Raw genomic sequence first — 27599 nt, forward strand, 5'->3', positions numbered from 1 at the left:
TGCTATAGAAATGTAACATCATCATGTGGTCTTAGATTCCCAAACATCTCCAAAATGTATTTGAATACTGATAAGCCCATGGCATAAAAATGCTGCAGTTGCAACTTCAGAAATTTCTTCTGTTCCAGTTTGTTTAACCAAAGCTTGTTTAACATTAAATATTTAACAATTTTCTTTCTTCAGAGCAGCATACTCATTAATAACTTAAAATATAAACTATCATACATTAAACATGCAAATCAGACATTTTATTCAAACTGGGTCCTCATTCTCCTACGTATAGTTATGATAAATAACACCTTCTGCAGTGAGTCACAGCACTGTTTCTGTCAAAATTGCTCTCTGAGAAATAAGCAAGGCAGAGGCAGCAGAGTTTGGCTCTGCCTTTCGCCTGTACAACATACCTTTGGGATTTTGGCCTTTGCTTTCCTGTTAAAATGCTCTGACAATAAATTATATTTTATGGTGTCTTCACATAGGGACAGTGTGATAACTTTTATGTGGTGTTAATGTGGTGTTTTGGCAGCTTGATCTGTGGCACGTGGACCTGATTATTGCCACAGAATATCTTCTCCATTTTTGGAGCAGTGGAAGCTGAGGACCAGCCAGCCTGGTTTGAGCTATAGATTTGTAAGAGAAAGTGAGGCTGGAATATGTAGATGTCTGGGAAAATACTATTTGTTTCATTATGCTATAAGACTGCTTTCCAGGTATGTAAGGCAAGCTTAGGTCATATCTTAGTCAATGGTATATTGAGAAACACTGGAGAGTTCATAGATAACAATCTCTTATGGAACTTGGAAGGTTCACAGTGAAATATAAGCAAAAAGCTATAGAGAAAATTATCTCTGTGTGAAGAATTTTTGATGGTTTTTTGAGAAGGGTTCCCAAGGGAATTCTGAAGCATTGATAAAGACTGCAAGAATTATTGAACCCCTGGGAGGACTGGAGGGTGATGAAAATAGAAATATGTGCTGGGTGACGTTGACTTTCGAATTAACTACTGTTTTATATAAACAAGGCAGATCCTGGAAGTAAAAATAATTGCATAAAAGGTTAAATACTTAAATAAAAAATAATTAGTCTTTGTAGGGGAAAAAAGAAGTTTGAAAGGATAATTCGTACAGCCTGCACACTCAGTGTCTTTTTGGCAAGGAGGGAAACTGAGACTGTACATTGTCCTGAGGTGGACAAGTTCCTGTGGTCAGGTTGAGAGCATTGGTTTTTTATTGTGCTATAAATCCCATCATAATGCTGAGCTTTCAGATCACATCAGGATTTAACAGACATGCTGCTACTCTGCCTTCTGCACAGTAGTTCTGCTTGTGTTCATTGCCAGCATGCCAATGGTGAGCATACTGCAATTTCTTGCATTTTTTGTCTCAAAAAGAAAAAAAAAGTATTTTCATAGATACACTTTTTGACTCAAGATGAAAAAAAATAATTTTAAGGATTTTTAAACAATAATTACATTTAAAAACTAAGATGAGCTGAAAGCTTTGAAAGTATTTTGTTCTGAAAATGAAATGCTTTTGCTATTTGTTTTAGTTGATGCTCTGTGACTTGATAAAATCCTTATTTGCAGAAAAGTTTTTCAGCAGCTGTAGCCAGTGCTGCATCATACCTCCTATTTCAATTTATGTTTAAACTTGTAGGGCCCAGGTTATGAGACTGTGAGACAGAGGGAGACTTCTACAAGCAGGGAAAACATTAACAGGACACACATAAGACTATATTCTACTCAGGATCTTAATTCAGTTGATTTTTATTTTTTTTTGAATCAGTATTTTTATTTTCACTCTGGCACAGTATTGCTAAGTAGCAAATTCTGAATTCTGGAAACTCTACAGTCTGCAATATGGTGGCTTAGTTTATATCCAAGCTCTTTGTTCTAAGTGTACATTGGTCTCACCTGGTTATTCTCTTGCTTCTAGGTTTCATATCAGTGATATTTATTAAAATAGAAAGGGTCTGAACACCGTCCTTCAACTTTCAGAGTTTCGCTAAATGTCTATACACTGCAGGTTGCATTTTGTTTTAAATTATTTGTATTGCATCTGAGTATAGAAGCTGTTCAGTGCATTACAGCCATCTGAAAACTGTTGTTTTCTTTATTTCTTTATTTGCGTTCCATCCTAACTGATTACCACCTCTGTCAGAATTTATCAGCACCGCTCTATGCACTGGACTGTATGACCTAAATTTTATGACCTTGCATCCAAAATCTAATTCTCTGGTACAAACTCATATTTCTCTGTTGATCTGCTAACCACAGTGTTAGCAAAACCCTTCCAGGACATTTAATAAAAAAAATAAACAAACAGAGAAATGAAAAAAAAAAACAAAACAAAACAAAAAATAAACCAGCAACTCTGTTTCCAATGATGTAATGATATTTTTATTTAAAATTGTTATATTAACATGAAATTATATGCAATATTGAAATATTAACAAGAAATCACATTTAATAAGAAAATAAATCCCTTGGTATAAAGCCAACTTTTAAACCATAAATTGTTATTCTGGACAAGAAATATCCAATACTTTAAACATCTATGATAATAGGAGATCATCAAAGAGAAATAGGAAATGTGGAAAACTGAATCACAAGGTTCTAATGCCATCAAGAAATTTGTGTAGAAATCAAATAAGTCTTTGTGAGTAGCAGTTTTTTTAAATTATTATTTATTTATTTTCTACTAGAATTTAGATCTCTTCCTGACATCTATATATCCATTCTTAGGCAAAGAAAAATAATTGTACATAGCAATCATTACTATTTTTTTTTGATCATGTCATTTCCTAATTGATGCACAAATTTTTATGGGTCACTTGGAAAGTTACATAACAAATTTCCTTCCAGAAATAGATAGGATCATCAGCTGAACAATTTTAGATATATATCTAAGGTCTTCTTTACAATCATAATATTTTCTAAACTGCAACCGATGATGAAAAAATAGGTTTTGTACTTGGTGTATGAGTATGTGTAGGTGGAAATAAAACAAAAAAGAATGAAGGTCATCTAATATATTTTATTATGATGTGTGTATGGCATATGCTCAGGTAGAGACATTTTTGCTTTTATTTGGTGAATTTACTGATTCCATTTAATGTCAAAATAAGTGACACAATGCTCTCAAAAACACTGACCAAGGAAAAAGGTGTTGCTTCCTAGTTTTGTGTTCATCTCTAAGATATTGTCTGACCCTGGAACATAACATAAACTGGATCTAAGCTGTGTTCCCTCTCTCTATGCTGTGGTTAACAGGAATCAATCACAGGTGAAGTTTTTGTTCTTATTTGTATAAGGAGACCACTCTACTTGTTATGTGGTATATGATATATTACATATTAAGTGAGTGGCTAGTGAAGTTATTAATATTAGAGCTACTTGATGGAAGGGAAGGAATGTTCTGATGAGGAGGTTTTTAAGAGACAAGTGAACATGTCATTAAGGGACATGATTTAGTGATGGGACTCAGTAGGTCAGGTTGATCGTTGGACTTGATGGTCTTGAAGGTAATTTCCAATCTATATGATTCTATGAAAATGAGTTATGTTCACACATTTCTATGTTTTCAGTTACGAAGAACTGGCAGATCTTGAAGTTCTGTACAGGGCAGTGAGGTACTTTTCTAATAATTAAAAAAGAATAGTTTTGTGGAGCTACAAAATTAGGAAATCCTAAAGCACAGACTATTTTTTTTCCTTCTCATTGCCACTATTAAAATATGTATAGCTTTACCAGCTTCAGAGAAACCATTTGCTCTTCGTATTATGTGATAGCGTACTTGATTAGGTACTTAACATCCTGCTAAATGCATCGACTCTTGCTGAGTTAGGGAGGGCATACTTGTGCATGCGCTGAACAGGATACCCGTGTCTTTTTTTTCCTTCTACTAACAGAGAAGCTCAGTGTTCCAAAAATGTTCTGCTGTCTCTCATAGGTGGCCAAAACTCATTCTGTGTTCTCTGTCAAAAGTGGTCTGGAACACCCCAGTTCCCATCACTTCTCTTTTCTAGAAATGACCCTTAAGTATCTCACCATCAGGAGAACCCCAGCAATCTATACATAGCCCCACAGTGACCAAATGCAAAAAGCAGTTCAACTGAAACACACTGAGATCACAATTCAAAAACGTATGACATCTTTCCAGTCTTAAGAATGAAAATATTTAATTTTGAAATAATTGCATACAGAAACATTCAAAGCACAGATAATAGTGAGACAAAGTGTAGTGCTTGCTATAGCAATGTGAGTTATAAAGCCAGCAATACAGTAATGATGCTTTTGAAGAGAAAAATGTGGAATTGCTCTGGAAGGCAGATTGGAGACAGCTGGTGAATCCCAAAGTGGAAAGATAGTGCAAATCCATATAGACAGCACTCTTAATGTTGGTGTAAGGGAAACTGAAATCATCATGTGGCCACATTACAGATTCTACTGCTATGTTTGGTTATATTTGTACTGCTACATTCTTCCATTTCAGGAAATTATTCTTTCTCTAGTCAAAATGGTGCAGAATGGCTTGCATCCACACTAGTTAAGGATGTCTCAGCACTACTTGGCACTTCATCCAGACCTCCCCTGGACCATAGCTTTATACTTGTAATAAAGTTACTTTTGGGATGTGGCTTTTTGCCTTATTTAAATATCTGAAGTGGTGTGAAGACAGACAAGGAAGTACTTTTTTTCTAGCATGAGAGTCAAGGGTCTGTATTACTTCATTTGGATCACAAAATGAAAATGTATAGAGAGATTTTAAGATGCTGAAGATGCTGTGGTAATATTGTGGGACTATACAAGGTGAAGGGAACCAAACCAACAGTCTTATCCACAGTACATATGGGAAATAGTCCCTGAAGTGAAGTATTGGGACCACTCAGTTTTGGTTTGGTGGAAACTGGTTGGTGACTTCAAAAAAAAAGAATTGAATTAGCTTGTATATAGCTTGGACAAACAGGGTACCAGGACTTTAGGGATGAACTGTAGAATGAAGCTGATAACAAAGAAGCCAAATCCTTTGTTGTGTTTACTTCTATGTTCAGTGGTTGAAAGAAAGCATTTGGATGTTTTTACATAAAATTCAGTCTAAGTATTACATTCCCAGGAGGAAACATTTGCAAATGTTTTTGTAAGCCTGTGGAGAAATCAAAGGCCAAAGGATATCAGAAGCTTCTGATGTATCTTTTATAACCTCTAGGGCCACAGCGTATTGAGTGACAATAACAAAATATTTCAAAACCAGATAACATCAGATTAAGACTTTGTGTTGCAAAAGAGATAGTTGAACAAGTCAGATCATTCTGGTAGCTGAATGATCAGAACTTTGCTCGTGTGTTGACTAGTGTTGTGTGTCAGTAAGACTTCAAGTAGTATTGTCAGAGTCCATCTGTTATCACAGATAATGTAGTTAACATGCTGACTGCAATTAAAGTAGCAGAGCTGTCCTCTCATATTAGATGTTCTACATGCACTCTAAGTTCAGTCACTGAAAAGGGTTGAAATGTACACCGGGTGAACAATGTTTGCATCGTTTTTTCCAAGATCTACACTGTAAGTACTGTGCTGGGAAACAAACAAACAAACAAACAAACAAAAAAACAGCTCCTGTTGGCTGTTTCCCAATGTAAATTAATAGCAGATGTTTGAACAAAGTTATGACATGTTATCTAGATAGTTAGAGCAACAATCAGCTGTTAGTTCCACATTATTGTCAAAACAGGTCTGAAGGAATGGATAAGACCCCATGGCTTCTTTGAAGGTGATTTGACAGGGGTTGAAAATGTCATCAAGATCCTAGAGTCTTTGCAAACTGTTGTTATAGTTCTCTGTAGCAAAAGAAATATGCCCACAGTTTCAGTGATCCATCCGTGTTATGAAATGATGCATGTCATTGAAAGTTGCCAAGCCTCGTTTGGCAGCTCTTTGGTAATAACAGTGAAAACTGTCAGGGTGGTGAAGGGGAGGAAAAGATGTTTGTTTTCTGCGGGGAGTCTGCAGGGAGCTGTGTACTGGGTCCCAGATGTAAGATCTGTTCCCATAAGGAACTAGGATTTATGACAGATTCTGTAATTCTAGATCTATGGTATTGCATAGGCAGAGATGCACAAGTAGGGGGTAACTGCACTTCTGATAAACCTTTAGAAGGTAAATCCTTGTAATTTACCCCCTACCTGTGAAGTACTCAAGTGCAAAAATTCCAAAATATGTGCTTGAGAAGATATTAGCGGTTGTTCTGGTACAAGTCAAGAGGATATTAAATACGCTCATGTATGAGATTACCAGCTGAAAACTGAAGACAGCAAGATGTGATTCCCCCATGTGGTTGAAACTGTGCAAAACCAGGTATTCATTAGTGTCAGCACTAGCAAAGGAATACCCGATGTGTTCCAGCAGTTTCAAGTAGTTAGTGACAGAATCTGCTCAGCTGCAGGTGATATTATCAGTGTTCAGAAGCCTGCCCCTCTGGGGAGTATGTCAATTAACTCATTATCATTAAAAAAAGAAGCAGAGAGTTTGAAGCATGTATTCTGCTACCCTGAATTTATGGTGTTTTTGACATGTTCCTCATTCATTAAAAACGATTGATCTGCTTTTGTTAGAGCTGATTTAATTTTGAAACTGTGGCAAGTATCTTGCTTTCCTTAGCAGTACGTATCTTAAGCATGTGGTATGTATAATATTGCAGAGAAGGCTTTTCTCATTCCTCCTTACTAATTACCTTAAATAAACTGCAAAATTCACAAGTTTAGCTAGATTGTGACTATTTTAAAAAATGAGCTAACCAAAGCAAAGTTAAGAGGTGTGGTAACTGGTAGAAAATGTCATTAAAGGAAAGTAAAGACTGATGATTACCAAAAGGAAGAAAGAAGAATAGTATATACAAGTGTATGTGTATGTTTCATGAAAGCTTGCTTGACAAACTTTCAAGATGAGCTATAAAACCCCAAGATTAGGATACTTTAAAATGTGATATTTGAAAAAGAGAGTTACAATGTTAAATATACAACAGCACTCATATCTCTAGAATTCATTTCTCAGTCATAGTAAGCAACCTACTTTAGATTGCATGATTACTTGAAAAACACTTTATGGCTTACACTTTGCAGACATAGCACTTAAGATATGCTGTCATTCATATATTATAGGATGCAAGCTAAGAATCGCATAGAAAATCTTATATCTATTGCATAGAAAGTCATCCAGGAAGCTTAACAGTAAGGATCATGTTAAGATGTCAAAGGGAGCTGTGTTCAAGGACCCTTTGTAGGCTTTTTTTTTCTTTTTTTTTTTTTTCCAACTTTACATAATAGACATATGATGGTCATTGGCCTTAATCTTTCCATACCTCACTTCTTAGGGGATGGAAGTAGTGTTAAAAAAATGAGAAGTACTAACAGCTGTATGAGCTGTATGTATTATCCAAATCTTAAGCGAAGATGATGTGCATCTGCTAGATTAACATCCTTGGTCAGGGACAGTAGGTACTGCACAGGCTTTTAATTAACATCTCCAGACACTTGTTAAAACATTATTGATAATAAAAATACAATGAGAGTTTCTCTTTGTAACTTTTCCTTATGAAGGAACACTTAGAGAAATAAAAGTAATAAGAACGAAAACAAACAAAAAAAGGTCTTTTTCTCAGTGGCAATTGTAAATGACTTAAACACTCTAAATGGATGTTTCATAAGGGATGGTGATGATTCCCTTGAAAGTTATGTCTAGATAATTACCTATGCAAGAGGAAAGAGTGGGAGAAAAAAAAACAACAACAACAACAACAACCACTTCTTTATTTTGTATAGTCAATGTTTAGGCATAACTGTGTAGAGAGGGAAGAAGTAGTGCCACAGGGAGATCAGCCAGTCCTCTATTGTTAGTGTTTATATAGTGTTTTACAGGTGTAAAGCACAACAGACTTAACAATCTGTATTTATTAAAGCTGTTTTAACTCCCAATGGGACTGCTGGATAGTGTTGATACATGCTATTTACATGTTTTTTTTTACATGTTTACATGTTTTTTACATTGTTATCATGTTTTGCTTTGTTTGCTACTTGAATGTGTTTTTTTCTTTTTCCTGCAAAATTATAATCTCTTCAACAATCAACCATATGTAATTATCTTGATCCATGTTACTGGAGGAAGTATTTTTTTAAGATCTCATGTCTGAGTAGTAACCTATGAAGACACGTTGACTGGCTCTTGCTCATGGAAAGTACAGTTTGACTTTTTTTCCTTCTGTCTTCTAGGGTCTACTAACAAAATTCTCTCACCATTTCACATTTCAGTAGTAACTGAAGTTATGGATATGAAGTAACTGAAGTAATGGATTTGGAGCTGTTTGGTAAGAATTATGGGGTGGGTTTGGACCTATTCTGCAGTAATTTATTAATTCAGACAGGAAACTGGAACGTTTTCTGTTTGATAAGAAAGCGTAACTTCAGCTTCTCCTAACAGGAGGCACTGTAATGGTCCATGACTCTGAAATTTTTTTGTGTGCAGAACTGGAACATGGAACATCCGTTTTCAGTCTAGTGCTTTTTCTTTTTTCTTTTTTTTTTTTTTTTTTTGTCAACACAGAGAGGCTTTCTCACAGGAGCATATAAATCACTGCTTTTTTTACTGCATGTCCCATCTCTTACCACTTGTTTAGCTGTAAAATTGTATTTACTAATATTTTTAAGACCATCATCTGTTTGACTCTTTCTTCATGTTTATGTGTTGACTTTAGCCCAAGAGTGGCAAAATGCATTCATTCTGTTGTTTGCTTCATTTCTGCTGATGACAAACCTACTAATATGTGCCTGTCACACTAAATTTTGTTTTAGTATGGCAGTTCTTTAATTTCATTCTCTTCTTTCCTTAAACTTTAATTGGAACTAGTTCTGGTTCTCATTTTCTTTTCCAGCTTCTCATCCTGAATGTCCTATTTGTCAAATTCCTTTTCTCCTCTGTTAATTCTCCTTCAGTATTGTCTTGCTAGCTTGCTCTCTCATTCCTGTCCAGAAATGTGCCCTCTATGTCTTGTCTGGTCAGTGAACAAATCACGTCCAGTATCTCCTCCAGTACTTCTTTGATGTATTTGAATATCAGCTGCATCTCCAGACCTAGTGAATTCTCTTCCATGAAATCAATTAAGGAATAGTTTTTAAACAGTTGCAGAATATTTCCAATCATGTATGTTACCATGCCCCAGGTGATTTTTAATTTTTTTTTTCCAAAGGTGTGCCTCCATCTTCAGACCATTGGGTCTCTCTCATCTCATGCATTTAAATAGAAAATCTCCTCTGTATTTGCAAAAGTAAAACCAAATATTTTAGCATAATCTTCAGTAAGCTAATATTTAAAAGAAGACTAGTGAAGCTCTGCTACTTATGATGAGTTTCACAGTACGCATGGCTTCCCCTAGTGACATAGGGCTAGATTTAGCAGACAGCTTTAAAATCTCAACCTTAATTTTGAATTCAAATGAAAGCTTAATTTCTTTGCTGAATCTGGCCTTGGGCAGAATGAATTCTTTCTAAACCTTGTTAGAGGGTCAAGAGGTCTAAGACAAAAGTCTAAGTAAAATTTCCTCCTCACATAAATTTCATCAGAATTATTTGTACTGTGTGTACTGTACAGAAGGTGGTATCAGACCTGAGACTTTAAATCTCTGCGAAGTGCATTTGTGGATAGCTATGCCTTAATTTCTATAGAGAGATGTTTTCTGTAGAGTTTAAGGCTCTCGTGTATTTCTGAAAGGTGGGAACTCTGTTGGTTTAAATCCCTTGAAAACTACAAAGCAAGCCAAGTGACACAAAACAAGCTATTCCTATGTAACAGTTTCCTTTTAGATTAAAAGCAACCTTGTGTTTTTGTAGCCAAACAAACAAACAAACAAAACTTGGAGAAGGCATTTTTTCCCAACAAGGAGTGGTCATTTGGGGCTTTAAAGCTATTTTCACATTGTAGTTCTGAAGCCATGTCATGTTTCAAACCATGACTATATACCTTTTTTTTTACTTGGGAAATGACATTCTCCTTCAATTTTGAACTACTGTTCCTTTTTCCAGTGCTGATACTGTACAGCCTCCATATGTTCAAAATAGTTTTGTGTTTATATGTCTAACTTGAGACAAAAGGATCCTTCGGCAGGTGTCTGTCAATAAAAACATGAGTGATGCTCCAAACTGTACTAAAAACCCAGGACTGTGGATAGTGGAAGTGCATGTAATCACTCAGTATTTCACAAGTTCGAAAACTGCTGGGGTTTGCATGCTATAGAGAGAGCTTTTCAAAGATATTGAGCACTGAACTAGCTCAGCTCCCTTTTGCTACTGAGAGCTTTTTTTCCATTCATTTGAAGTAGTGCTCAGTCAATACAGAGTACCTTTGAAAGCATCGTCTGTTCCATGTGCACCACCATTCTCACAGCTCCAGAATTTCTTTTTTTCCCATTTATGTTTTCTTGTATGTTCTGGTATGCATTTCTCTTCTTCAGTGTCCCATTAATAAGATGGTGTTCAGAGTTAATAACTTATGTGATGATAGCTGGAGTCAGTTTTTCCACATCTGGGGACTTTCAGTCTGATCAAGTTTACTTCACTATCTGTATCGAATCCGTCCTTCCTTCCATCCTTCCTTTCTTCTTCTGTGTGTGGACAACATTCAGCAATAACATGCTGTTGCTACACTTAACATTGATTGTCTCTGACTTGCTGTTTTTTATTGAAAAGATATATTTGTAAAGACAGAGGATCTTTTAAAATGTTTATGAAATCTCAGAGACTGTGAAATTCAAAACTGGGTACATTATTTTTATGTACAATTATATATTTTTTGCATGTACAAAGGTACAAAACTTTCTGTGGCAGGTTGAAGATAATGAGCCCTCACATAAGTGTCTACATACAATATAGCAGCAAATTACTTTGATTTATTGCACTCTAATTGTATAGAAAGCCCATGACTTGATATGTCTTACGCTCAAAGTAATATATTTACCTAGAACAATTATGTAGCTAAGTAGAATTAGAACTTGATTGCTAGTCTATAATGACTTCTCAGAACAGAATAGTTTCTTATTTTCCTTATTTTAACAAGTTTTTTTTTTTTCTTATTGTTCTTGTTCAGTCCCAATATGGAACTCCAATCCTCATATTGTCCCTCCAAAATTCTCTGATGTGACCTGAACAGACAAATCATCTCGTGCCACTTTAATGCAAGGGTTGTACTTAACAGGTACAAGAGTCAAGAATGTGGTGGTGTGAACAACGTGTTGTAGAAAACTTGATACCATTTTGCTTACAACTGCAAGTCATTGTTGGACTTTACATCAATGGAGATAAGCCAAGATAACTTCTAACAGTGGTAGACCTTTACAAGTTGTGTTGTCAAGGTTCACTAGCAAATAAGCTTAGTCTTATTAGTCCAAGTTTTGTGTTCTGACAAAGGAAGTGAATGTCAGGAAAAACAGTATGGCTAAAATGGGAGACTCATAGGGACCTAATTAACTCCTGCTTTACCTTACTGTTATGTTAACTTTTGCTACTTTTGGCTATATCTCTGAGGTTAATTTCTGATTTGTGGTGTGCTGCTGTGTTAGGAGAAAAACAGGTTGCAATTATTCACAGCTATTTTCCAGAATACACATCTAACACTATTTGAAAGGTGTGGAGTCCCTACTGATGTGCCAGATATATCCAACAGCCTATAGCATCAATTTTTAGGCTGGTATTGTGCCTTATGTATTCCCTCAGTAGACCTTGAGACTGCTGCTGGTGGAGAAGGGTCTGGGTCTGACACAGTCTGAAGTGCAATGTCCTTGATTACACATCTTATGTTGCAAAGGAATGTACTTCACCCTTTACTTATGGTAGAAAGTCCAGGAGCAAGGTTTTTTTCCCTTCAGGCAGTGAAACAGGGAGATATACTCATTATTGCATTCCTGTACCCAGAAGTGCAACAGTCCAGCATCATTCTCAGTGTCAGCAAAACAAACATAAGAGAGACCTTCTGCCAGTACATTCCCACTGAGCCAGTAGGGTAGGAAGGAAACAATTAACTGACATGTACTGCCAATAATAGCTGCTTTAGGCAGCACATTAAGCAGTGCATTAATTGATATATTAATTGATTTATAAACAGCAACTTCCTGATTAGCTTGATTATTGCCATCATATTGGGATGAGGAGGATGGGGGGGGGGGGGGCATAATAAGCCTTAGTGACAGTGTAATTAAACATTTCTTTTGTTGTATACTCTGTGAAATTCACTGAGGCAGTGCAGATATGGTGCATTTTTCTCTGCTTAAGTAATGTGTAGGATTCATTAGAGCAAACTTTGCGATGTTCAGAGATGCATTAGTGTTTTCTGAATTACAACTTAACTGTAAAAGATGGTGGTTTAGTGAAACAAACAACGAAGAATTTCGGGGACTGTAAGGCAGAGAAGGGTTAAGAGCCAGATAATTATCTATAATGAAGTGTGTAAGGAAAGCTGTTTTGCTCACTGCCACATCTTAGACCTTAGAGGACAGTCTGTCCAAGGAGGGGTTTTCCAGATCCCTTTCCTGACAGGGAAACTTCAGGCTTCAGATACTCATAAGGAACTAAATTATGGCTTTGTTTTGCTTAGCAAAGCAGCTAGGTTAACTGTACAGCAGTTGCCCCCTGCTGGCTCCACTTTTGTGTACAGGGAAGGTGCTGTTCCCCCATGCTCTGGATATTTCCACTGGCAACGGACAAAGGGAAAACTCTGAGAAACAAGGAGGCTTTGCATCCCTGACTGGTCTTTCCCTTATGCTAGGCATAGCTGTCAGTGCAAGAATGTAAATTGCACCCTTCAAGGGCAACAGGAGAGGATATGTGTGACACAGCTCAGCTACATGTTTCTTCTTGACAGAGGATGTACCTGAAAGTTCAGGCTGACCCAAGCCTCCTCTCTTTCACTGCAGCCTCTTCCTCACTATCTGTCTCCACAGCCTGCTCCTCTCTTCCCAGTGGATCAGCCAGAGCTCTGACTCATTCTACATCTCATATTGAAACTCAGAACAATATTTAATCCCTTGACATCCCCCTCAAGTTGTTAATGGACTCTGTTTCTTCTCCTTTTGCCCTCTCATCACAGAGGGGGCAGAGAAGCATCTCTGGGGTCCGTCAACACTTTGCTCAGTCAGTTGATTGGGTATTGCTTCTGTGTCAGCAGCAGGAATTAGAGAACTGGGAGTGTAGGGAGCAAATCTGCTCCAGCTTTGAAGCAGTGCAATGTTACAGTTTATGATACAGATGCTGCTCCTTGCATAGATGGGGTGCTATGGAATCATCGCTAAGTAGATGCCATGGGAAATCAAAAAATATATATATACATGCACCCCCTCCCTCACATTCCATTTCAAACATCCCATTGCCTGTTTTTAAGGTGAAAAGGTTTGTCGTTGCCTGAAGCACAATGATGGAGAGAATCATAAGCTGCAATAGAAACACAGAATAATAATACTTATGCAAAAAAAAAACTTATTCTGAGATGTTTCCTTGCTTACCTTGTCAGTTATATATCTTAACACTAATTCTTAGCTGTTCAAGATACATGATTTCCATGGAAATGAAGATCTAGTTAGTGATCATGCTCTATATTTGTTATAAGCCAAAAGTATTGCCTGTACTGATGAGTTTTTTTCTTGTAGATATTGACATATTCTTCCTCTATGCACGAAGGCTTGAGGGCATCTTAGTGGTCAGGGCATGAAATTGGTGTTCTTCCATGTTGGAAATATTTCTATCTGGGCTATGAAGGACACTACTAAACCTAATTGTACCCTAGGAAATACTGCAAATATTTGTAATCTAGGTAGAAATCTGGTGAAAAGAATGCCTTAGACTTAATGAGGAGAGTGAAAAGCAACTAGGAGCAAAAGTCCCATTAGTTTCAGTGAAATCTGTATTGCTGAAATCACTTCGATATTCTTGAAAATCCCTTTCTAGCTTAACTAGAAATGTAGGAAGATGAAACACAAGATATATTTCTGTGCTAAATAATTCTCTGGAGTCTTTCTTTCCCTACTGATTGCAACTGACAGTGAGTATTCTTTTGTTGTTTGGGTCATTGGCACTGTCTGAATAATATGGGGCAAGAAACAGAATAATAACATTTATCTTTTATTTAACTTGTATAGAAGCTTTCCCAAAAGAACTGCAGCTGAAGAGTCTTTCTTCTTTAACAGCAGTGCCATTAGCAACCTGCTGGTGGAACAAGGGAACTGGATACAGAGGCAAGGAAGTTGGGAACTGAGGTTCACAGGCTAATGCAATGGTTCAGCTTGAAACAGAAGCACGGGATGATTCTGTGTTCTGTTTGCCATTTTGTTCACCTTCACATCTCAGCTATTTTTCCTACATGCTCTATGTTTCTTTTTTTACATTAATAAAAAAGCAATAGCTGAAGAGTAATACAACCACGCGTAAATGCGCCATGACCTGCTTATATTACAAATGAATAAAACACAGAGCAAATCTAATGTAGCTCAATACCTTACAGGAGGGCATCTCATTTCTAGTCAGTTCGTTTCTATCTCTTATCAGTGAGACAGCTCTTCTGGCTAGTCCTTTTCCATAAGAGTCTTTTCCTGTAATAAATGGTAACTCTGGTCTCCAACTGCACATGAAATTTGTGGATGAAAACATGTTTATTCTTTAGAAATGCCCAGAAGATAGTATTAAGATAAGTTAAATCCCCTCATATTTTACCACATACTGTTTTTATCCTAAATGCTCCAGAGGTACTGAATCAGGGCCTTCTAATACAGCTGGAAAGGCTTACATTGTATTATTTCTAATCATTCATTAATACATTGTTTGACTGATAATGTCACTTTAGAGCGGCAATCTTAATGACTTGGGAGGTGTGTGCAAAATCTGATCAGCAGCTAGGGACAGGTACTGTGTATTAGCTGTTATTACAGTGATATTACATGGATATATCAGTGTTGTTGAGTATTTTTCATTTAAGTCTCTTAAATTGAATGATTTATACACAGTACTGCTACCTACAACTAGCTACTGGTACTACATGCAACTTCCTCCTGCTACTTCTACAAATGGCAAAGGAATAGTAAAAGATACTATGCATATTTTGTAGGGAGTAGTGCGCCTAAACTGATGTCTTTTAATGAGGTGTAAACTGATGCCATTTAATAAGGTGGCTGTTTATGCATTGCTACTCTGCATTTGCTATACAGGAAGCCATGCCTATCCGCTCTGGATGACTGACTCATTCAGGGGTTTCTTGAATTTGATGCTGTAGTAATCACAAAACCTGCTTTAACCTTCTCAGCATGGTCTTATATGATGCAAAATATTATTTCTGAAAATGTGGATTGTAACTCTTCCTTACCTTCTGTGGAGCACAAATGATCAGATTAAAGATTGTCAGGTACTCAGAGATGATGGAAAGAGGCTAAGTGTCTCAGATATTTCTTGAAGAGTGTCATACATTTCTCCCCTGCTACTGGGGATTAGTATCAGTGGCATGCATTGGCACCCATTCTGTAAGTTCATTTTGGCCACAAAACCATTACTGTGATTCTGGGGAGAGAGAGGTGTGGAGAGGAAAGGGTTGGGACTGTGGTCTAGCTTCCAAGAACAGCTTCTACTGGTAATGCTCCTCTTGGCTCTGCTGGCTTTCTGCCATTTTTGGGGCAGAGTGGTTACCTACATGAGCTGTCCTGTGCTCTTAATCAACAGCAACACTGTTGATATTTCAGGGTGATATTTCAAAGATAATGGTGATTCTTTGGCCCACCAGACATATTAGGATGTTTTCTGATTACTGTTTGTTTCACGATAACACTTAGTGCCTCCACTTACAAATCAGGTGTTGCCCTGAGCTGCCTCAAGTGGAAGGCAGCCTCCTCTGCCAAATAGTATGCTGAGAAAACTTTGGCCCTGCAGACATCAGAGAAGGATTTTCTCAGAGAACGTTTCCCACTGCCATTAGTGACAAGAGGCATTAGATTGACATGAGGAGAGGGAGTCCTGTAGTAGCAGATACAGGAAAAGACTACTGAAGTCATAAATGATCTTCTCTAGATTATATGGGTGTTAGATCAGGTACTCTTTAAGAGGTAAACAGGAAAGACTAAAGAACCTGACTATGTCATACCTGGTTTTGTGGCTTCCTCTAAATCATCGCCATTGTTATGTTCACATAGTCTCAGTCATGAAAAGATTTGAAAACAGGAAGATTCATGAGGGTTCATTGGTATGATGAAGAGTACTGAAGCTTATGCTGGCATTTTAAGTTTTCATTCTCTTGGCTAGTGATGCAGTATTGGAGAACGAAAAAATGTCAGTTTAAGACATATAGCTCCAAATACCCACTCTTCTGTAAGGTTGGGTAAAGCAATATAATGAAATTACTGATAATACAGTGAATTATAGTTTAGATTAGTGTTCACAGACAATGTCTGTTGATCTTTCATTCTTTTTTTTTTTTTTTCTTATTTTTTTCCTGCAAGAGAAGCATTTTTATTTCAGCTCTAATACTCTCTAATAGCCTCTTTTTTAAGGTCTCTGCTAAACTAACTGTATGGGTAACTATCTTTGATCTTAACTTGATTTATGGTCTATAGATGACCAAACAAAGATTTGCAAAACTACTTTGCACTAAAGAATGGTTACAAAACCTACTTTCCCATCAGAATGAATTTTGTTAGTCTGAAGATTGTAGTAGAAAAAAACTTGGTATCATGCTCACCAGATAATAAATTATCTGCAACCTTTCCCAGTCTGCAATCAATATGTTATTCACTATTTATTTCCCAATTTTAATCAAATCTAGAGACAGAAAACTCAGAAAAGCCAAGCCAGGACAAAACTGATGATAACAATGACATTTATTGACATTTCTGAGGCAGAAGGAGATTTAAATGAAGTTAAAATACCTTTCAGCAAATGACAAGGGGTGTAATGAAAACCCAGTGAACACAATAAAATATGCACTGCCAGCTGCATGCAGGTCAAAGGTAGAATTTACATAAAAGTAGGATAACTTTGCTTCTGTGTCATTTTATCTTGCTGCTAGACAACTGACTGGTTGTTGCAAGCCACAGCAATAAAATCTTACTGCTTTGTTCATAAATGCTTCTGATTATACAAAAGAGAAGGAAACATTAAAAAGGGACGAGAGACAGAGACAATCCATCAGCTAAAACTTCAAGACCTTTAGGTACTGTTTTAGTCATTTATGACGTGTACACATTTCATCGAATTTTGATTTGCTAGCAAACAGATTTGTTTATTTGTATCTCTGATTCTGGTGGATATATGCATCTTGACATCCCAACGTGTTTGGCCTTTGCATTCCTGATACATTTTGTCCTGTTCCACCAGGTCTTCTGCATGTACAGCCCTTACCAAGACTAGTTTCAACTAAAGATGTGTTGCTTTTCCCAGTCTTACTGAGGAGCATAACTATTCTACATTACTCTGCACTGTATAAGACCTTCAAAATATCTGAAAGGTTCCCTCCTTGCAGTCACCTATGATTTTGTGATCACCTTGGCCCTAACCTTCAGAGACGGAAGGGTATGTTGTAGCAGATAACTCTAGGTACCACAGTATCATTCAGCTGATTCGCTGTGAGGCTAAGTAAATGAAAACCTGCTGAAATCTACTTGAACTGCCATATTCAGCTCATCCACTAAACAAGTATTATCTCTGCAAGCTGCAGCTCTGATGCAAACATCTGTAATCTAAAGGACTTGGGTTTCTGTTTCAAGTCACTCATTAGAACAATTTCATGCTGCTATTAAAATATCTGATGCTGAAGACAAAAGCAGACACTACAGGAAGAGGAGACAACGGTGAACAGCCATTACTGGTGTAGTTGAAAGCAGGAAAGGCAGCAGTAGGCTCATGGACTACTAAGTGTTGACTATGTGTGTCTTTCTATCTATACAGATGTGTATATGTACTTAGATACATATATATCTACACGTGAACAAAGACACATACACATTTTGGGTTAGTGATGGCCTTGAACCTGCTTCAAATCACTCTCGCCTGCTTTTCATACTAACAGAGGCAGCCTTAAGAATGCCTGTGAGATCTTGCAGACCGCATGAATCCCATGGCATGTTTAGTGCCACCACACCCACTTTCGTCTCTGGCAGCTCTGTGGACAGAAAATATGTAGGACAGTAAGCTTGCAGCACTTTCAGCTGTTCAAGAGGACATTTTCAGAGAGTGGGGTTGCACCATGAACAAAGTACAATAGAAATGTACAGACCTTAGATGTCAGTTTATAGACCCTTCAGACCTTTATAGACCCTTCAAAATTGGGAGTAACTTCAATTTTCTTGGTCCTATCATGGATGATCAGAGAGATTCAAGTTATTCTTTAGAACTGTGATTGTGATTAGAACAGAGGCACTGCAGCTGCAGACCTGGATTTCACATTAAAACATCCCATACAGACAGTAAAATAAAACCAGGTATTTGCCTCCGTTTTTTAAATTCAAAATCACAATAAAATAGAGTCAATATTATGAGATTATATTGGTACCTAATGAAAAAAGACATCCAGTGGACTTCTTGAGCACTGCATCAGGCCATCAGTAAATACATACAGACATTGTAAATTGTTTACCAACCTTTGCACTGCCAGTAGCTGGGATACTGAGTCTGTTATTCTGTTAGTATTCCTGTTGCATGAATATATAAGACAACATATGTATAATTACCCCTTTACAATAATAGAAAACAGCAAAAAGCGTATGATTAAGCAAAACTTCAAACCAAACTTATATTTTACTTTTTTTTTTTTTTCTTTACTAGACTGGCATAAACTCTGTGATATAGTCTTTTAAAAGGCATGTTTTTGATATTTTTCCATACAGAGAAAATGTGATAAAATTACAGCTTCTGAAGGACTATTTCTGTTTAATTCATAAAATCATAGAACATCTTTGGTTGGAAGGGACATTAAAGACCATTCAGCTCCAACCTTCTGCCATGGGGCAGGGACACCTCCCACCAGACCAGGTTGCTCAAAGCTTCAACAAAAGCTTGAACACTTCCAGGGATGGGATATCCACAGCATCTCTAGGCAACCTAGTCCAGTGCCTCACCACCCTCTGAGTGAAAAATTTCCTCATTATATCTAGTCTAAATCTACCCTCTTTTAGTTTAAAGCTGTTTAATTCTGCCATTTAAATCTTTCTTATTTTATAGGTGATGATTTGCTTTTAAAACTCTTGCTTTATATGAATTGCAGAAATACCTTTAGTGTTCAGGGCATCTGCTGAAACATTTTTACAGTTAGGCAGCTAAAAGCTTGCATTTCATCATATACTGGGTATTTGTATTTTTCTTTGCTACTTCGTGTTCTCTTGTGATCCCTTTCTGTCCTGATAAGGTTGAAATCACAATCAAATGAAATTTAGGTTTGTTTTATATTATACATGTCGTCCTACATCATATAGCTTGTCAAGAAAGTGTCTGTAGCGCTGCTGTTGTTGTACCTGCTAAAGTCATTATACCATAGTTCCATTGTACTGTTTTATGAGACTATATTCTGCTTCCTTATGAGGCAAATAGATTAGTGCCTCATAAAAATGGCAAAGCCACAACTATTACTGTTCTACAAATTTGTGTTACTGAATTTTATCGTTATTACTGTTGTTGCTCTATCTTTAGTGTAGCCTACTGGTTGTAGTTAGCTGTGCTAAGGTGTAGTTAGCAGCCATTATTTTTTGTCTAAATGAACTCACTACCTATCCAGAAGTATAACTCCTGTTTTCTCTGTGGGATTTGGAAAGAATACATGCCCAGACTGCATCCATGTTTATGATACTGTTGATGGAGACGTGTGATGCTAAAGAACTTTGTAAATTTGACTTTTAAGTAGGGTGAAATAGTTGACTGTAAAACTGTTGAAGTGATAAAAGGGAGATACATATCTCCATGCACTTATTTAAATACTACCTGTAGTGATATGTGAATGCTAAACTTCTATTGCTTATGGAGCTATAGATGTTATGGAGCCCCTTAAATACCCATACTTACCACTTTTGACACACAAGTTCATTGGCACATATCAGTACTTTCAAAATTAGAACTATTTTTTGAATGTGTCTGTTTCTGGATGATGGAGTAGACAGCAACAGTCATTAACATTCTGAACTTGTTACAAAAGGGGGTTGTTTTGCTTTTAACTGGGGACAAGCAAATAGACTGATACCCATTTAGTCTGCGTGGAAATTCCCTAAGGAAACTGAGGGAGTTTTGTCTGTTTATTTACATTTGTATTTATCACTCTGGGAAAGCTATGTAAAGTCTTTATTTTCCTCTAAGTGTGCCCTCAATTTTCGAAAAGCAGGATAATCAAAGGGGCAGCAGTCTGCAAATTTTAACGATCACTTCTGCAGATGCAGAATTATATGAGTTGTGTCCCTTGTGCCAGGGGGAGGAAGGGAAGTCCTCAGAGTGAGAGGGCAGGCAATTTTCTGTTACTGCAGCTTTTGAGGGGGAAAGGCCATATTTTAAGTTTAGAGAGAGAGAGTTTCTGGAGGGGAGAGCCAAAATCTTGGGGGGGCAGGTGGCAATGTCCCTGACCCTTGCTCCAGGCAGTCCACCTAAGCCAGAACAGAGCTGACTTCCAGAAAGGCAAGGTGATGCAAGGACCTGTGATGGTCCACAGTAAACCATTACACTACCTGGCTGAGTCAAACTCAAAGAACTGATATATTTCTTTGTAGCCATTTGCTTAGTGACTTGAACCTTTTATTTACCGTTTGGTTCTACAGGTTCTGAATCACCCAACATTTAAGACGACAGTTTTTCTTCTATTGTATCTGATGTTTTATATCAAATATAAATTTTAAATAGAGACAAAAATAAGAATATCACTTTTGACATCACTTTTAATATATTATCATAGAGTGATTTCTGAGTGCCTGGTTAGCAAAATGTCTCTATTTGTGTAGGATCATTTCCTTTTCCTTAACTTGTCAGAGAGAAGGCAATTTCAGCTTCAGACTCAATATCTTAGGGGGCTTCTTGGTTTAAATTTATTAGAAGCTGGGAAAGTTGCCCTGCTGCAGTGTAACCTTGGATGTCCTACAGGTTTTCCAGCTATGGTATAAGGGCAATGCCCTGAGTAGATACAAATTTAACTAGACACAAGAAATTGCAAAATCCTTTGTTTTATCACCAGCTTTCAGGTCCCTTGATTCAACCATCAGAATAAATTTTCTATGATCTCATAACTTCAAAAGCTCACTTTGCTCCCCACTTCCCCCATCTGTTTAACCAATAACCTACTCTCACAAACACTGAAAATCACATTATGAAAAAAGTTGCCTTGATTGGCCCAGAAAGTACTGTGGATCCATGTTGCGTTAAATTATATGTATGCTGAAACTGCAGTTCAGAGTAAAAGTCACAGCTACTTTTTCTTTTCTTAAAAGTAGATTTTCTGAAAAATACTTTTTAAATGGAAAAAATAATTAACTTGGGACAAATTTAGAAAACTAAAATATGATGTCTTGGTGTTGAAAATCATATCTATTTTTTTAATTTGAAAAGATAATAAATCATCAAGAAATATAAAAAGTGGTATAAATTATTTTTTTTATTTCCTAATATTTCTGACAAGCTAGAATCAAAATATGGTGACTTGTTTATTTACTTCCCCTAAATAATTCAAGTCAAAGTTGCCAATAATTTTCTTCTCAGTAAATACACACTAAGCATCCAAGATCTGAATCCAGTTATAGGAAATGAGGTCACTGTAGGGTGTTCAGAGACAGTCATTTTCACAAGGGATACCAAGATGCCTATCATTAAAAATCCAACTAGCTTGTGAAGTACAGGTGTATTAGACAATTAAAACTTTTAGAGAGGTATTAGAACAAAGCTCCCCTAACTATTCTAAGCACTTGGAAATTAACACGGAGACAAACAGTGCCAGAACAGATTTTATGGAGGAAAAAAATGTGTCAAAACAACGTATTTCTGTGATACGTCAGTGAAGAGCTGGATCCCTTGTGTCTTGACTTTGGGAAGTCTTCTGACCCTGTCACTCCTTATATCCTTGAAAGTAAAGGAAGCATGGTCTGCAAAGATCTGTGTCAAAGTGTGTACAAAACCATTTGAAACTTCTACACAGAAGGTGATTATCACTGTTTCCCTACCAAAACTGAGATATGTATGGAGCTGCCTTGAACTGCTTGCTGTTCATTAGTGACCACCACCCTTAAGGCGTTAACATGTTGAGATGAAGGAAGCTGGACTCACTGAGCAGAATTCAAAATGATCTTGACAACTTGGGAAAGACAAGCTGAAATGGAATAGGGGCAAGTATGTGGTACTTCACGTAGGCAAGCTGAATCAACTGCATAAATAAGGAATGAGGAGCAGCTGGCTAGGAAGCTGTTATACAGAAAAGGGTCAGGGGTTGTACTGAACCACAAGCTAATACATGTGAGTCATGAGTTAAAAATGTCATACTGCTGTGGTGAATCCAAATACCATACGGGGAGGCAGCAAAGCACTTGAGGTAATCTTTCCAATTTGTTCAGCTTTGATAAAAATTCAAGGGCCTCAAGACTAAAGGACTACACTGAATCTTGGGCCCTCACTTAACAAAAGATCTGGATCAGCTGGAGATACTTTACAGGAAAGTTACAAGAATAGTAAGATCTCTAGAAACCATGATCTGACAGCAGAGACAAAATTGAAATTACATAGCCCAAAGAAGAAAAAAAAAAAAAAAAAGGAAAAAATGAGAGAAGCACATGATACTGTAAATTAAATTCAAGAAATTCTGTGGAAGGAGGGAAAAAATGGATTTCTTTTATACATTTCTAGGGAGAACTCATAGTCTTTAGTGTTCTAAAAGCGCAGCAGGATAAATTCAAATTCAGTTTGTTGGAAGATGCAGGAAGAATAGAATAAGGGCTTTGGGAAGGGGGAGATTTCAGAAGACTCTTGGCTAACTGTAAGTGAGGTTCAGAAATCTTTGAAATATCAAACAAAAGGTGGCATAACATCACTGGTAGGCAATTAAGAAGGGGGGATGGTTGGTCTTGTCTTTACCAGATGTTTTAAATTTCCAGGTACATTTCTGCTGATGCGTAGAAAATTGGTGCTGGCAATTTAGAAGAAAATGTGAAAAGGAACAAATTTCTAGGTCAAACTGACCTGGAAAACAAGAAGAATAAAGGAAAGATCTTACAGGAAGCAAAAAGAGACTCTGCTTTGGAATGTTGCTACTTCATATACATCAAATATTTTTCATGCAAAATTTATATTTCTCCCTGCTTTAAAAGAGAAGGAATTAAAGTACTTTATTTGAAGTTTTATGAGGTTGAAGATGCTCAGGGGGTGCTAGACCAGTCTTTGACAACCTGACAGACCTTACTCTACCCAAAAGAGCAGTCAATATACAATCGAATGTGCCTAAAAACACTCTAGGAACCATCTGTACCTACTTTGGCTGCCACTACATGATGAAATGCACATCATCAATGCTGTATAACTCTCACTGTACTAGCAAGAATGACTAGGAAGGATGATGTTGGCACTTAGTAAAATTACACCTTTGTTTTGCTTTGTAGACATGCCATGTGATGCAAAAGTCTTATAGGGTGCTCATGGGCTTTGAAGGATGAGGCTAATTCCAGTGCATAGAAATGGAGTACCGGTCAAATGTCATCTTTAATTAGATCCCACTTGAAAAACACAGTCTGTCTCTTGGATGGTATTAAAGTAACTGCTTAAGTCAGGAGGTGAAGTAAAAACCTCAGGTTACGCTATCAAAAAAAAAAATTAAATTAAATTCTAACCTTCTGATAAAAAGGAAAACAAAACAAAATTGCATATGACTGATGCAACAACACAATTGTGACTCTTTACCTGAGTAGATAGGAGTGAGATGAAAAGGAAAGTCCAGGAAGGAAGATGGAAGAGGGAACAGGAGATATGCTATCTATGTCTATTGAGGGCTTTGGCTATGACATTAGGGAAAAGAACTTGGGCTGTGCCAGCATAAAGGGGATGTTTTGGTGTGACAGACATACTTGCTTGTGAGATCCCTTCTTTGCTGTGTTCCTTTTGTGAGCGGGAGGGACGTTTCTTTGTTCAGTTATTGATAATCCATCCACGAGCTTGACAGTCCACTGCTGTTCTGTGCCCAGTGCTGTTCTTTCTAAGGCTCAGAGAAAAAATAAAATAAGTCAGGCCAGGTTAGGATTGGTAGACATACCAATGTAAAGCATGTGGAGCCATCAGGGATGTTTTTTACAGAGCTAGGTTGAGCAGATCTGACCCAGAGTCTTCAAACCTGTGTAAATTTTTAGTTCATCCCTATAGCCATGTAGGCTTTGAATGATTTGTTTGTTCTTTCTTTACTGAGATTTTTAAAAAGTGTGTTACTTTAAAGTGCCTGGGCACTGCACATATCCATAAAAACAGCATTCTCAGTGAGATGAAGAAAGCTTTACAGTCTCCTAAAATAGTGTCTGAATTCTGGACATGAAAAACAGAGAAAGGAAAAAGGAAAAAAAAAAAAAAAGAATCTTTCACTTCCTTTAGATTGTAAGGCCATTTATCATTCTATCATTAATCTTCTTATACTGGGGAAAGATTATGGGAAAAGTGGTAGCTCTTCAGTTACTTCATTATCTCTTTGGCCATGTGTCTTCTGAGAAACTTCAGTGTTTTTCTGACCCAAACATAGCAGTGAGATAACCTCGCTTCTTATTAACGTTGACAGAGGTACCTTGTCTCAACAGACTCCATAGATCTCTCTTCCTTTGGCATTGTACATCACAGAGTCCTTGTAGGAACATCTCAAGGATACACAGTAGCTGGCTTTGCAGCTGTGTCTTTTAAAGCTTTTCAATCTTTCATATCACTCCCCCCAACCTTTAGAAAAGATGTGCTTTCCAATTCTGCACATTAAGAATTTACCATTCCCTGGGATACCATGCTGGCATCCATTCCCTGTAGCACTTAAAAAGACAGCAGTATTTCATAGCTTTATTCAGTGTAAAAGTAACCTAGTTTTCCACCCACATTTAAATAGAATTGCTCTTACAACTTTGGAGTGAGCTTTAACAATTGCTTGAACTCACCCCAGGACCTGAATATTCACATTCCTGTCACACCCATCCATTTAGATCCAATGACGTCATAACAGATTTGGGGGAGGCTCAGGCAAGTGGCTTTTCAGCTTAAGTATTTCTGCAGAATTCTTTCTTCATGAAAGCTAAAGCACGTTAAATCCCCATAGAGCAGGAGCAGGCCAAGGTTGCTCTGTGTGCTTAAAACAGATACTCAGCATTGAAAATGCACTGGAAAGAGTGGAGGAGAGGAGGTTTGTAAACTGTTTATACCCCTGGAGCTGGCAAAATGGTGTTCAGGATTTTTTCTCAGTCATATGAGGTAGAGATCTTATAGTGGTAAAGTTCAGAGTAGTTATCCAGTCCTTTTACTATACATAAATCCTAAGAAACAAGAAATAAGGCATATAACAGCGAGGTGCAGCAAAATAATGGAGGACAAATAAATGAAATAACTTAACTTCATTCTCTCTCTTTTTAATACCTATATCCTGCCATTTGATTATGTAGTGTCAGTTTGCTTCACTGCCATACTAGTAATTTTGTTTCCTTTTTTGAGCATTGTATTTTTGTGGTTTATTGCAGACTACATTCTGCCGTCTGAGTTGCTACTGTATAGTTCACATTCTGCCCTCCCAGTTACAGTAGGAATATACAGGGAGTAAAAGACTAATCAGTGAGCACAAAAGGAGAGAGAATGCGTCCCTGAATGCTTAAACTCATCAAGAGAAGGCCTGCTGCCTTTTCGATTTTGAATACACAGTTTGTTCCCAATATCAAATACTATTCTTTTGGTAGTAAGGCCTATGGTTGCTTGTACTGAAAGCATTATGATCTAAGTACCAATTTTAATTCTCCACTCTATTTCACAAAACATTGTTAGTTTATGTCTTTAAGCTTATATGCATCCATGCTCGAATTTGAAGCAGGTTAATCCTGCGACCTTTCTGACACCTGAAGGAAACCTAGATCCCTGCATGGGTTTAAGGGGCTAAACTGATATCTCCACAAGACAGAACTGAAAACAGGGATATTCAAGTCAACAGCATTGCAGAGAGAGTAATCAAAGGCCAAAAAAGGTGCAAGCTGTATCAGCAAGTTAAGGTGAAAGATCTCTGGCAGGCCTACCGGAAGGTGGACACCAGGATAGCATCTGCTAACTCCCCATTGGTCTCCTCCTATGTAAGTATATGTACAAAAGAAGAAGTAAATTTGTGTGTTAGTATGTGTACAGCAAGTTATGTATAACTGCATGCATATTTGCACATGCAAAAGGAGAAACTTGCTTCTCTTGGATGCTGTAAATACACAAAATATACCACCAAAAGACAGCTTCAGCAGATGCCAGGATGAAGAGGTACATGGGATACAATCTAGACTCTGTTAGGCATCTATAGTGCTCTGAAATTCAGCAGGATTGGATGTAAGGAAGCCAGAAAAAGCCCAGTTAAGGAGGAAGTTAGGGTTGAGATAACATATATGATTTTTTTTCCAGCTCTTTTGATTTTTAACATCTTTTCCATTCAAAGAAGGTATTCATTTCATGTCCAAAAGACAGAATGTTTTTTAAAAAAACTCTTCATTTTAAGGCCTAGAAATAAAACAAGAGAAGAGCCATTCGTTATCTACCATGTCTTAATATCAGTGATAGAACTGTCATAAAGGAGCAACATCAGAAAATATAAAACACGGCAACAACAAAAAAATCTACAGGTCTAGGTATGCAACTAAAATAAAACAGACTGCATCAAGATATGTTTTGCAAACAGCAATGGCAATTCAGTCAGAGGTCCCAGCTTTTAAGAATAAATTCTCATAAGCCTTTAGTACATAGGAAATGTAAAAATTGCAAAAACAGTAGTTCAATTTAGAAATCCGATTTTGCCAATTTCAAATGTCCCACAATTACACTGTACCTTCACAAAGGTTAAGGAGCAAATACAATAGCTGTGTATTTGATTCATGATTGCTTGCTTTTGTCTTGCAGGGGGAAAACTACTCTTGTGGGATGGTTGTGTTGGTTGGTGCAGAAAAGTCCTTTAGTGCTTCTTGATAAACAGCAGCCTTTTCCAGGAACAGATGTAAAAATCTTTTTATTGAGGTTTATAGGAATAAAAGTTTTATTTCTTCCATCCTGATCAAAGATCTTCCCGTGTCCTGTATTCTCTGATCCTGCATCTTAGCCCTTCTGGGCCTTCATCCAGATAACTGAGCAACAGCAAGGCTCACATGCCCCTAAGTTGCTTGTAGCTTCTGCATTACCTGAGACCTTTTCAATCTCTAGAGCAATACTTTAGTTGTAATCAACATTACCTGAAGTAATTTAGTAACATTCATTCTTCTGTTCCCACACTGATAACCTCAGACTCCTTGAGAAGCCTTTTTTTCTTCTGTAGATGTGCCTTCCTGTGGGCTCGCTATGATGGTACCTCCACTACTCTTCACAAAATTTCTTGGAGAACAATTTAGGAAGTTAGAGAT

General features: G+C 37.2%; 1 long non-coding RNA gene across 1 annotated transcript in view; it reads left to right on the forward strand.

The window, feature by feature from the left end:
* Nucleotides 1-8265: 8265 nt before the first annotated feature.
* The window catches only part of LOC310879949, a 35759-nt gene continuing 16425 nt past the window's right edge, over nt 8266-27599 (forward strand). Inside the window, exon 1 of the long non-coding RNA XR_014571278.1 lies at nt 8266-8357. This is a non-coding gene — a long non-coding RNA (uncharacterized lncRNA). The remainder of the gene's footprint in view (nt 8358-27599) is intronic.

This window comes from Anser anser (assembly GCF_964211835.1).
Source record: "Anser anser genome assembly, chromosome: 1".
NCBI classification, from domain to species: Eukaryota; Metazoa; Chordata; class Aves; order Anseriformes; family Anatidae; genus Anser; species Anser anser.